Source organism: Bubalus kerabau, chromosome 10, assembly GCF_029407905.1.
Source record: "Bubalus kerabau isolate K-KA32 ecotype Philippines breed swamp buffalo chromosome 10, PCC_UOA_SB_1v2, whole genome shotgun sequence".
Lineage (NCBI taxonomy): Eukaryota > Metazoa > Chordata > Mammalia > Artiodactyla > Bovidae > Bubalus > Bubalus kerabau.
Genome location: NC_073633.1, coordinates 74,267,840 through 74,280,919, shown reverse-complemented (window position 1 = coordinate 74,280,919; position 13,080 = coordinate 74,267,840). Strand labels below are relative to the sequence as shown.

At 38.1% G+C, this 13,080-nt stretch overlaps 1 long non-coding RNA gene across 4 annotated transcripts in view; it reads right to left on the bottom strand.

Moving 5' to 3' along the window:
• LOC129621580 (uncharacterized) overlaps positions 1 to 13,080 on the bottom strand; it is a 167,061-nt gene that overhangs the window by 42,612 nt on the left and 111,369 nt on the right. Inside the window, exon 3 of one of the 4 annotated variants that reach the window (XR_008699462.1) lies at positions 2,108 to 2,224. The exons of 1 other annotated variant lie outside the window; for it this stretch is intronic. This is a non-coding gene — a long non-coding RNA (uncharacterized LOC129621580). Of the gene's footprint in view, positions 1 to 2,107; positions 2,225 to 9,788; positions 10,445 to 13,080 lie in introns of those variants that run through there. 2 more of the 4 variants (XR_008699464.1, XR_008699465.1) reach the window with 2 other exon arrangements.

Here is a 13,080-nt window from a genome sequence, read left to right as displayed (position 1 = left end):
ATATCACCTAGAGTGATGGTTACTTTTTTGCATACCCCTGGCTAAGCCATGGTACCAAGATAGTTGGTCAAACACCAGTCTAGATATTGCTGTGAAGGTATTTTTCAAATGAAATTAACATTTAAATTAGTAGACTTTGAATAAAACAGATCATCCTCCATAATGCAGGTGGGCCTCATCCTATCAGTCAAAGGCCTTAAAAGAAAAATATGCCTATTAAATTTACTAAAAAGTTGAAGATGATCTATTAAAAACCAGAAACAAAAGACCTTGAAAAGTAATAGGTATCTTTATTTTATAGGAAACAAGCACTCTTAAACATGAACATGGCTGGTAGAAATTAAAAATGGTACAACCTTTAGAGAGGAAATTTAGAAACCCCATCAAAACTACAAATCCATTTACCCTTGACTCAGTGATCTCAATTTTGGAAATGTATCCTAAAGCTATGCTTGCAGAAGTGGCATATATTTAAGGTGATCTATTGCAGCACTGTTTATAATAGCTGAATATTGGAAACAACTCATATTTATTATCTCTCTCTCCTTCTTTAGACAGAAAGAGAGAATAGAAGAGAGAAAGCAAGGAGTGTTTAAATAGCTATTGATGAATATGTGGGTTATTTCCTATTTCTGCTAGTATGTATTCTTCAGGTTTTCTGTTTCTGAACTTTTATTTTCTGCCATGTGGCATGTGGGACCTTAGTTCCCCAACCAGGGATGAAACCTGCATTGCCTTCAGCGGAAGCCTGCCGTCTTAACCACTGGACTGCCAGTGAAATCCCTGTTTCTGATTTTTAATAGACAACTTTCAACTTCTTAATGAAGTTTAATAGGCATATCCACATGATAAGGACACAGCTTGATGGATTTTGTATTACCGGACCCACCTAGGTCAGGAAACAGGACAACATCAGCACCTCAGAAGCCCTCCGGTCACTACCACCGCCACAGGGGTAGGCACCATTCGAGTCTGTAACACCACAGGCTAGTGCTGCTTGTTTTTGTGCTTTATGTAAATGGAATCATTCAAAGAAAAAGAAAACTGATAACTATACAAAAGAGTACATGTGGAAGTTGAGGATCTGGACAGCTCTCCCTGCCTGAGTGCCCCTGGGGACATCTCCCAGGGATTACATGTACAAAAATTTGAAAACCACTAGCTTAAGATAGAGTATCCACTTAAGATTATCTCAGTATGATTATCACAGTATGAAATTAACATTTAAAAAAATCTTTCCTCAGAGACATGTGTGAAGAAATTAAATATTTATTTGGGGTATAGAATAATTTGAGAAGAAATTATAAATATTAATTATATTTATATGTTTATAGTATATTATATATAATATTTATATTAGAAACATATTTATAATGCTTATACTATATAATGTATATCATAATTATATTTATAACATTATATTATAATATTAATATTTATAATTTTTAATAGAAACATGCCATTCATAAAGTTCTAGGTGCTGTGGATAATAGAAGTTGAGTAAGACACACGCTTGAAGACTTTAAAGCTTATTTATAAGACATATATTCAAATAATTATAGAACAACATGGTTTGCAATAAGCTTCTTAGAAACTAATTGTTGTTTCCTAATTCCGCTAGTATTTATTAGAAACAATATTATGGGATTCAGATTTTAAGTTTAGATAACTTACTATCAAAGTGATAATCTCAGATATTTATATATAGTAATTATCTTTAAAAAGAGAGTCTAATTGACTAATACAACTGAAAAATTAAAGGTTAGCTCTCTCAAGCACCAGACATGAATGGATCTTGAACCACAGATTATCCTTCTGAAAAGTTAAGATGCTGAAAGAAACAATAAGATAAAACTATTGCTTCAGGGTATAGAACACTGTGGGGGTGGGGGGGTGAGGAGAGGAATTCTTGACATTTTTTAAAACCAGGGAATTCTGAAGAGGAATTTGGCTGTATCTATTTTTTCCATAATTTATTATTTATTTTTGGCTGCAGTGGGTCTTCATTGCTTTCCGACTTTTCTCTAGTTGGGGTAAGCAACAGATTCTTCGTCTAGGTGCTAAGTTTTCTCATTGTGATGTCTTCTCTTCTTGTAGCACATGGGCTGTAGGGCACAGGAGTTCAGCAGTTGTACTGAGCACAGGCTCAGTAGTTTTGGCATGAGGGCTTAGTTGCTCCACAGCATGTGGGATCTTCCTGGACCAGGGATGCAATCTGTGTCTCCTGCATTGACAGGTGGATTCTTTATCACTGAGCCACCAGGGAAGCCCTGGGTGTAACTAGATAGATAAAATTTAAAGTCTATTTCCTCCTACCCAGCAATTCCGGCTCTAGGTAAGCACTCCTGATAAAATCTCAGACACAGGCAAACATACTTCACTTTATTGCGTTTTGCTTTATTGCGCTTTGCAGATACAGTACTGTTTACCAATTGAAGATCTGCAGCAATCCTGCACTGAGCGAGTCTATTGATGCCATTTTCTCCAACACCATCTACTCGTTTCATGTCTCTGTGTCACATTTCAATAATTTTTGCAATATTTCAAACTTTTTCATTATTATTATATTTCTTGGGGTGATCTGTCACCAGTGATTTTTGATGTTACTATTGTGATTGTTTGGGGGTACCACAAACTGCATCCATATAAGACAGTGAACTTAATAAAAATTATGTGTGTTCTGACTGCTCCACTTACCAGTGTCCCCAGCTTCTCTCCCTCTCCGTGTGTGCGTATTGAGTCATTTCATTCGTGTCCGACTCTTTGAAACAGTGGGTTGCCATGCTCCAGGGGATCTTCCCGACCCAGGGATCTTCCCGACCCAGGGATCAAACCTGCGTCTCTCAGGTCTCCTGCATTGGCAGGTAGGTTCTTTATTACTAGCGCCACCTGGGAAGCCCTCCCTCTCCATAAGTAGTCCTTATTTCCTGAGACACAATATTGAAACTAGGCCAATTAATAACCCTATGCTGCTGCTGCTGCTGCTAATTCACTTCAGTCGTGTCCGACTCTGTGCGACCCCATAGACGACAGCCCACCAGGCTCCCCCATCCCTGGGATTCTCCAGGCAAGAACACTGGAGTGGATTGCCATTTCCTTCTCCAATGCATCAAGGTGAAAAGTGAAAGTGAAGTCGCTCAGTCGTGTCCGACTCTTCGCGAATGGCCTCTAATTGTTCAAGTTGGAATGAAACATCTTTCACTTTAAATCAAAAGCTAAAAATGATTAAGTTTGGTGATGAAGCCATGTTGAAAGTCAAGAAAGGCCAAAAGCTAGGCCTCTTGAACCAAATAGCCAAGTTGTGAATGCAAAAGAAAAGTTCTTGGAGAACATTTAAAGTGCTACTCCAGTGAACATACAAATGATAAGAAAGTGAAATGGCCTTCTCTGCTGATTTGGAGAAAGTTTAGTGGTCTGGATAGAAGATCAAACCAGCCATAACATTCTCAAACCAAAGCTGAATCCAGAGCAAAGTCCTCTCTTCAATTCTATGAAGGCTGAGAGAGGTAAGGAAGCTGCAGAAGGAGAAAAGCTTAAAACTAGTAGAAGTTAGTTCATGAGGTTTAAGGAAAGAAGCCATCTTCATGACAGAAGTTCAAGGTGAAGCAGCAAGTGCTGAAGTAGAAGCTGCAGCAAGTTAACCAGAAGATCTAGCTAAGATCATTCATGAAGGTGGCTACATCAAACAATAGGTTTTCAGTGCAGACAAAACAGACTTCTGTTGAGAAGAGGCCATCTAGAGCTTTCAGAGCTAGAGACGATAAGTTAATGTCTGACTTCAAAGTATCAAAGAACAGTCTAACTCTCATGTTAGGGGCTAATGCAGCTGGTGACTATAAGTTGAATAGTACAATGCTCATTTACTATTCCAAAAATCCTGGAGTCCTTAAGAATTACACTAAATCTATTCTGCTTGTGCTCTATAAATGGAACAATGGAGCCTGGATGACAGTATATCAGTTTACAACATGCTTCACTGAATGTTTTAAGCCCACTATTGTGAACTACTGCTCAGGAAAATAATTAAGTACTTTCAAAATGTTATTGCTCATTGACAATGCACCTAGTCACCCAAGAGCTCTGATGGAGATATACAATGAGATTCATTTTGTTTTCATGCCTGATAACACAGCATCTTTTCTGCAGCCCATATATCAAAGAGTAATTTTGACTTTCAAGTCATTATTTAAGAAATACATTTTGTAAGTCTTGTAAGTCTATAGCTGCCTTATGAATGTTCTGAATAATTTCTCTGAGAGATCTGGGCAATGTAAACAGAAAACCTTCTGGAAAGGATTCACCATTCTAGGACTTGCTGGTGGCACAGTGGATAAGAATCTGCCTTGCAATGCAGGAGACACCGGTTCGATCCCTGTTCTGGGAAGATTCCACATGCCATGGGCAACTAAGCTCGTGCACCACAGCTATTGAACTCTCCCTCTAGGGTCCTTGAGCCAAAACTACTGAGCCTGTGTGCTACAACTACTGAAGCCCACAAGCCTAGAGGCTGTGCTCCGCAACAAGAGAAGCCACCACAACAAAAAGTAGCCCCCACTTTCCGCAACTAGAGAAAACACATGTAAAGCAACGAGACCCAGCACAGCCAAAAATAAAAGAATAAAATTATTTTTTTTTAAGATTCACCATTCTAGATGCCATTAAGAACATTTATGATTCTTAGGAAGATGTTATAATATCAACATTAACAGGAGTTTGGAAAAAGTTGATTCCAATCTTCACAGTTGACTTTGAGAGACTCAAGACTTCAGTGGAGGAAGTAACTGCACATGTGGTGGAAATAGTAAGAGAATTAGAATTGAAGTGGAGTCTGGGACTTCCCTGATGCTCCAGTGGTTAAGAATCCACCTGTCAATGCCAGAGACAAAGGTTTGATCCTTTATCCTTATAGGTGAGCAAAGAATGCATTTTCTTGAGATAGAATCCACTTCTAGTGAAGATGCTATGAAGATTGTTGAAATGACAACAAAGGGTTTGGAATATTACACAAACTGAGTTGATGAGAAAGCAGCAGCAAGGTTTGAGAGCACTGACTCCAATTTTGAAAGAAGTTCTACTGTGGGTAGAAGATGGTATCAAACAGCACTGCAATGCTACAGAAAAAAATCATTCGTGAAAGGATGAGTTGATTGATGCAGCAAACTTCATTTTTGTCTTATTTTAAGAAATTGCCACTGCCACCCCAAGCTTCAACTACCACCACTGTGATCAGTTAGCAGCCATCAACAAAGGGCAAGATCCTCCACCAGCAAAAAGATTATGACTTGCTGAAGGATGAGATGATGGTTAACATTTTTTAACAATGAAGTATTTTCAAATTAAGGTATGAATATTGTTTTTTAGACGTAATGCTATTGCACACTTAAAAGACTGCAGTATAATATAAAGAGCTTTTATATCCGCTGGGAAACCAAGAAAACTATGACTCATTTTATTTTGATATTTGATAGATTACACTGGGCTGGAACCAAACCAAACTAGCTCCAAGGTTTGCCTGGACAGTGATGTCCCACAACATTGTTTGTACAGAGAAGCATGAACATTAGAAACTGTGCAGGAGTGAACACATAAAATGTGATATGTTGGATATTCATACAGTTGATCAGTATATAGCAGTTAAAAATGAACTATCTTAATATCCTAATTAACTTAATTCACAGTATCTATTGAGTGCCTAGTTAAGTGTTAATCACTCAGTTGTGCCCAACTCTTTGCGACCCCATGGACTGTAGCCCACCAGGCTCTTCTGGCCATGGAATTTTCCAGGCAAGAATACTAGAGTGGGTAGCCATTCCCTTCTCCAGGGGAACTTCCTGACCCAGGAATCGAACCCAGGTCTCCTTCATTGTGGGCAGATTCTTTACCATCTGAACCACCAGGGAAGTCCTTCTCTGTATCAAATACAGTTCTAGGTTCTGGGATTTCTGATTAGCAAGCCAAAACCTAGCCCTCAGGGAGCTAACAACTGCATCTGCATATACCAGGACAGAAGAGGACAGAAACATCCTGTGGGGGGAAATACATAGGCTGTGAAATATAAAATATGCAAATTATTCAATTATCCCCTAAACAATCCTATGCATTGTTTATGTATACACATATGCAAATGTGTATTTTAAAGGCCTTAAAGAACATGTACAAAAATCATAATAGGGTTGCTTCAGGTAAGGGAAAGATGATCAGACTGAGGATGTGGGTCAAAGGGAACTTTAACTTTATATGCAGTTTTTCTTTTTATTAGAATATCATAACATTAACAATGATGATTTCTGGGAATTGGAAAAACTCATATTTGTTATATTCATTCTGTACTTTATTTTTTACTTCCTCAAAACTAAAGAACCTATGACCAAGAAATTTTGGGTTTCAAGGACAGAAGGTATAATCTGTAAAGAAAAGTCCTTGAAGGAATTGAGTTCAATCTAGAAATAAGAGGAATGGACCTTCCTCTGAGACAAAAGCAGAAGAGGAAATGGATGAAGAAAAATAGAAAAGACTGAGGAAAGAAATAGTAAGTTGAAGGAGTTTTACAGGTGGCCTTGAATTTCTCAAGGCCAGGAGGCAAGAGAATCTTCTGAAGAAAAGGAAGATCAGTGAGCTCCAAAAATATGAAAAAGTTTTTAAACAACCAATGTAGGAAATTCACAAGGGAATTTCCAAGAGATTAATAAAAGGAGTACAGAGCAGCAATAAGAACCAGGTGAGGTTCGATAGTGTGAATTTTCAAGAACTGAATCAGAATAGTTTCATGTTTTTCTCTAGAAAAAATGGGCAGTCCAGGGAAAAAAGAGAGAAATTAACTGATACTGCGGAATACAACTTAGGAAATGTTTTTGTGAGTACTTGGTGAAGACATAAGGAGGAAATGAAGTATACCAGAATTAAAGGATTCTTTAAAGCTCTCAACTTGGAAATTAGACTGAGAAAAAAAATGTATCTGGGAAAAGCTTTGGCTTTCTCAGATTTGAGTTTGGCAAGGGCAGGACACACGTGCCATCTGTCCCTGAGTCATTAGCAGATCATTAATTGATCCTGGCACTCTTTCTTACCAAACCTAGACATGAGCCCAGAACCCTCCTCAATTCAGTATCCCAGAGATCCAGTCCCAATTGCTTAGAGTGGATATACAGTGTGAAACCTGCTGAACATGCCTGCACCAGACAGCAAGCTTCTCGGCAGCAAGCATCTCCAAAGGCTGTATCTGACACAAAATAAGCTCTTACTCAATAAGTAATTGCGGGGAATTCCCTGGCTGCCCACTGGTTAGAACTTGGCGCTTTCACGGCTGGGACCCAGGTTCAGTCCCTAGTGGGGGAACTAAGATCCTGCAAGATGTGTGGTATGGCCAAATTAAAAGATAATAATAAAATAACATGAATGTATCTTTAAAAAATAGTAATTGTGGAAAGAAGGAAGTAAGGGGGAAAAGGAGAGAAAGAATGGAGTCCTTAATGAATAACAAAGAACAAGTTCAGTAGAAATGAAAGAAAAGAGAAAGGAAAAGAATGTCAGACTGGGGTCAGAATAGAGGTCTCAAAACTGATGACATAAAATGCTATCCTGTTTAAGTTAAAAAAACTGGTGACCCTGGAACTTCCCTGGGGTCATTAAGGTGAAACTGTTTCAAGTAGTGAGAAAAAGTTAAAAATCTGTCTCTTGTAATGAATGGGGGGGGGGGAAGATATTTGTTAAGCCCTTACTCTAAATTTTCTTCCATGAATTCTTCTTCCTCTCCTACAAAGATTCCCTGTAAAAGGTAGCTTATCAAAGATGACAAGCGTGAATAAGCTTCTGCCATCTAAACATTTAGAAATTAAGAGTTTGGTAATATTTCATTTTGTTTACATACTACGCATTTTTATAAGAAAAAAAACCACTTTCTGTCACATTGCTATAGAACTGTCGAATTTTCAATTGACAAAAGTATGGGGTTTTTGCATTGATGTTTTCCATAAAAATCATGGAAAACTTTAGCTAGAATCTGGTACAATATGGAATACATGAGAAATATTCCTCATTCTTTGATCTTTAATGTGTCCTACTGACACATTTTAATGATAATCTTCACATTAAAAAATTCTCCTTTTAGCGCTTCCACTTTTGATTTTTCCTATATGTCTATAGACATACTTAGGCAAGGATAAAAAAGTAAATTATATTAATGTATTTGTGTTCCCAAACTGTTTTCTTGGCCGATAATTATTCGAAGTGTAGAAAGATCCCCAGTAATGTCAATGACTGCATAGGAAACTGATAACTGCTCAACCTCCCATTCTAACTTGCCATGCCGACAAAAAAATAAAATCTTCACCGCTGGCTGCACTACGCCCCCGGTTGCTTTGTTACCCTGGGAAATGCAGAGGGTCGGCGGAAATTATCCTGTAATGAGCAATCCATCTGGCTGCACCTAAAAACGGAATAAAAATGCCACCCTTGACTTTTCCATGGTAGTAAATTAAAGCCTAATGTATAGTTCTAATTGCTAACATTTTCTCTCTAATTATGGTTCAGTTTGGCTAGGATTTCCGACAATCCCCTTGTTCCCCTAAAGCAAACACCAGAGAATGTTCTAACCCCATCGGTGGCACTTATTAATAACCCCCTTGACAAATGAAAAAAATCATTATTCTATATTAGACAGGAAAAGATTTTCCCAGCAAAAGCTAATTGATTAAAAAAAAAAAATTCAGATGCTATAGAGGAATTAATTTCAGAGAGAGGAAAAATACAAAAGTGTCAAAGAAAAACAGATTCATGCATAGTATGATGTTGCCTGCGCACTGTTTGGGGTACCAGCTGGGGAAAAAAAAAAAAAAAACCTGACAAATGTATGAAAAAATATCCATGCCTCCTTATATACTGGGATGAAGAGATGAGAGGAGGAGAGCTCTCTTGTGAAGAATTCTTACTTTGTGCCTCCATGAAAGAGATCAGATATGATAAGTTGGTTTCTATGGATGGCAAATACAAACACCCATACACACAAAAAAAATGGTTGGAAATGTTTCCACATTCTTCTATTAATCTCTTTCATTCTTATTTTTAAAAAGCGTTATTCCTTTTAAACTAATGTGCAAATACATGCTAAATACAAATCAGTATTTATCTATAGGTCTAGTTTTCATCAAACAGTATACAGCTTTCTGAGTGACAATTCATAATTTAGAAATACCATACAAAAATAAGATTTCTGATACACTGAGAGGAGGCATGGTAGAAAAAAAAAATATACTGAAGAAATATTTTTGTAAGCTACACTCCAGAGTATGCTAGTAGTAAATAGAAATACAACTTTATAAAGCAAAGCATGGTGGACCCAAGCAGGCGGATTGGGGGTGAGAAGCAGCAGTGGAATCAGTGACCTCCAGTACAAGCACTAAGACACTGTCTACAGAGAGTGGAAATCCAATACTAAAACCAACTAAAATCCAATCTGCCTTTTAGAATGCACTGACCATTCTAAACAATGTCAGGAATGAAATACTTCCCTCTGCAGAAAAATGCTGTTTGTCTAGGTTCTAAGCAATTTCTGTGGTTACTGTTAAATTTTGATACTGTAAGTGTATACTTTAAGTCAGCACATTTTTATTAGGGTTTATAAACACTATATTCTACATAAAAGTTCATTTGGAAAACTGTCAGATGGACCCACACAAACTCAGCTACACACATCTATTGCTGCAACTGGCAAATATGTAGATATAATATTTCCCCTTACATCAAAAATGCTTTAATATATTTTAAAACTATTAATCCGTTTTTCATTTCTGTACTGTAGTCTCTATTTATTCTGCAGTTATTTTTCCTTCACTTGCAAACTATAAATACAAAGTACAATAAAAGAAAATATTCAGTGCCTGCATCTCTTTTCTGGACATTATTATTATGTTTCATTTCATGATGTTTACAGAGAATAATTTTGTTCTATAAAACATGGGAAATATTAAAAAGGACCTGCTTCAGGTATCAAATACACTATGTGCTATACTGAAGCAAAGAAAATGAATTATAGTATCTGAATGATTGGAGTATAAGGTCTTCAGCTTAATCACATAGTCTAGCTAAATAGTTTAAAAATAAATGGTCAATTATTATAAAATGATAATTAAAAGCAAAAATCAAATAAAACCAGAATGTGTACAAATGAATGCTCTTTGATAATTGAAAAGGTCTTACACTGACTCAAAATTATTGTGATCAATGATAATATCAATTATTATTGTTGTATAACTATGAAGAAATTATCATCGGATAATATGATGAAGTCGTGCTAATGGTAAAGAACCCACTTGCCAATGCAGAAGACATAAGAAACGCAGGGTTCAATTCTTGGGTCAGGAAGATTCCCAGGAGGAGGGCATGGCAACCCACTGCAGTATTCTTGATTGGAGAATCCTAGGGACAGAAGAGCCTGGTGGCCTATGGTCTATAGGGTCACAAAGAGTCAGACACGATTGAAACGATTGAGCAAAAGCAAGAGAAAAAATACGATGATAGGTAATAGAACATTAAGACATTAAAATGAAGGTTTATGGTAAATGCTGTTTAATTCACATCCCCATTTCTCAAAGAATATAACAGTTATCTGCAATTTACTGTGTCCAATCTCAAATAAAATTTCTATGGACCTGAAATGTAATTTTAGAGAGCAATTTTTATTTTAAAAAAGGGTTGTTACATTTATCGTTATTCATACTGAGATTTATATGTTTTAATAAATTAAATAATATTTTTAGAACTCTTGTAATACAAAAGACTTGGTCTCTCCAAATCAGCCGATTAGATTCATTCTTTGTTGATTCATGCCGTACAGAGATCCCTAAAATGCTTATGGGCAAAGTCTATGGGGCAAGATAATGGCAACATGAGATTCCACACTATCTGATGGAACGATATCAGTGCTCTGTCAATCAGATCACTTTGAATTTACTTTTCAATTGTTGCTGAAAACCAATTATAGGACAAAGATGGGTTGTGGACCTTGGTCAGGTTTTCGTGTGAAGGGCTTCTATTTTCGACTCAGCCTGAGGCACAAATAGGCACCTACAGATTCATTTGGGCATCAATGGAATGGCAGAAAGCTCAATATTCATGCAGAAGCTCCATTAGCCACACAAATCTGACATCCTGTCAACACATTGACCGAAATTTGTATATGCAAAGGTTTGCCTAGGCAACCTCAGCAGCTATCTAAGGGGATCTCCTCTGAAAGGAAGCCTGCCCCTTGGGGGAGGAGAGGCCTCCTTAAAACCTAGTCTTTATCAATTTCCCATTTAAAGGGACACTAGGCATTTCACCTAGAGGTAAAAATGTGAATGAATTACAACTCACAAGTCTCCATACATTGTATCGTGTAGTTTTTACTGCAACTTATGCTGGCTGTGAAGAAAACAACAGCCTAAGCCAAAATTAAAAGAATCATTCATCAATTAATAACTGAGTAACAACCAACCTAGATAGCATATTCAAAAGCAGAGACATTACTTTGCCAATAAAGGTCCGTCTAGCCAAGGCTATGGTTTTTCCAGTGGTCATGTATGGATGTGAGAGTTGGACTGTGAAGAAAGCTGAGCGCCGAAGAATTGATGCTTTTGAACTGTGGTGTTGAAGAAGACTCTTGAGAGTCCCTTGGACTGCAAGGAGATCCAACCAGTCCATTCTAAAGGAGATCAGCCCCGGGATTTCTTTGGAAGGAATGATGCTAAAGCTGAAACTCCAGTACTTTGGCCACCTCATGCGAAGAGTTGACTCATTGGAAAAGACTCTGATGCTAGGAGGGATTGGGGGCAAGAGGAGAAGGGGATGACAGAGGATGAGATGGCTGGATGGCATTACTGACTCTATGGACATGAGTCTGAGTGAACTCCGGGAGTTGGTGATGGACAGGGAGGCCTGGCATGCTGCGATTCATGGGGTCACAAAGAGTCAGACACGACTGAGAGACTGATCTGATCTGAACAACTACTTCAGTCCCCAAATTAATCATTGTGACTCTAGGAAAAAGTACATGGTCAGTGCTAAGTCGCTTCAATCATGTCTGACCTTTTGTGTGCGACCCCATGGACTTTAGCCCACCAGATCCCTCTGTCCATAGGATTCTCCAGGCAAGAATCCTGGAGTGGGTTGCCATTTCCTTCTCCAGGGGATCTTCCCAACCCAGGGATCAAACCCAGATCTCTTATTAAGTCTCCTGCATTAGCAGGCTACTTCTTTACCACTAGCGTCACTTGGGTACCCAAGAAGACGGTTTCCTGTGAATAAACATATACATCTAGCTGGTGAGATTACATGAATCTATACATACAAAATGAAACTGTCAGGGGAAGCACACTAATTGAAACCACCCACCCTGACCGGGCACCATAGTAAACATTTGCATGAGTTGTTTTAGGACAGCAGGTCCTGGTATGGAACAGGGAACTAATAAGCCTCCACCAACCAGAAGAGTTTGGGAAAGGTCAAAAAGACACACCACCTGTCTGACCACCCCCGGAATCCTTCTCTCTGGCATCCATCTTGGCTGAACAAGGCGTGCACCACCAGGAAGGACTCTGAGTCAGAATGATTGGCTAAGGACAACCCGGAAACTAATCCCATCACCATAAAACCTGAGACTGCAAGCAATTTGACAGAGCAGTTCTCCTGGGTTCCCTGACCCTACTGCTCTCCACCGGGTGCCCTTTCCCAGTAAAATCTCTTGCTTTGTCAGCACATGTGTCTCCTCAGACAATTCATTTCCGAGTGTTAGACAAGAGCCCAGTTTCAGGCCCTAGAAGGGTTCCCCCTTCCTGAAACAAAATTATTATCAAAAGTCTAAATGTGATAAATCCCAAGTGAGTGGAAAAGTGCTAGACATGTTTATAAAGGAAAAGAACTCTCTGTAGATTGAAGGAGCAAGTAAGCAAGTCTACAGTTTCCAAAATGAGACTTGGGTGAAACTAAACATTAGACTGGCCTGTGCACTGTATGAACTATGAAAACTTTATATTAATAAAAAGTAAAACTTTTGGACAGTAGCAATACATCCTTACTATGTCAAGATACAATATCTTTCTATTTAAT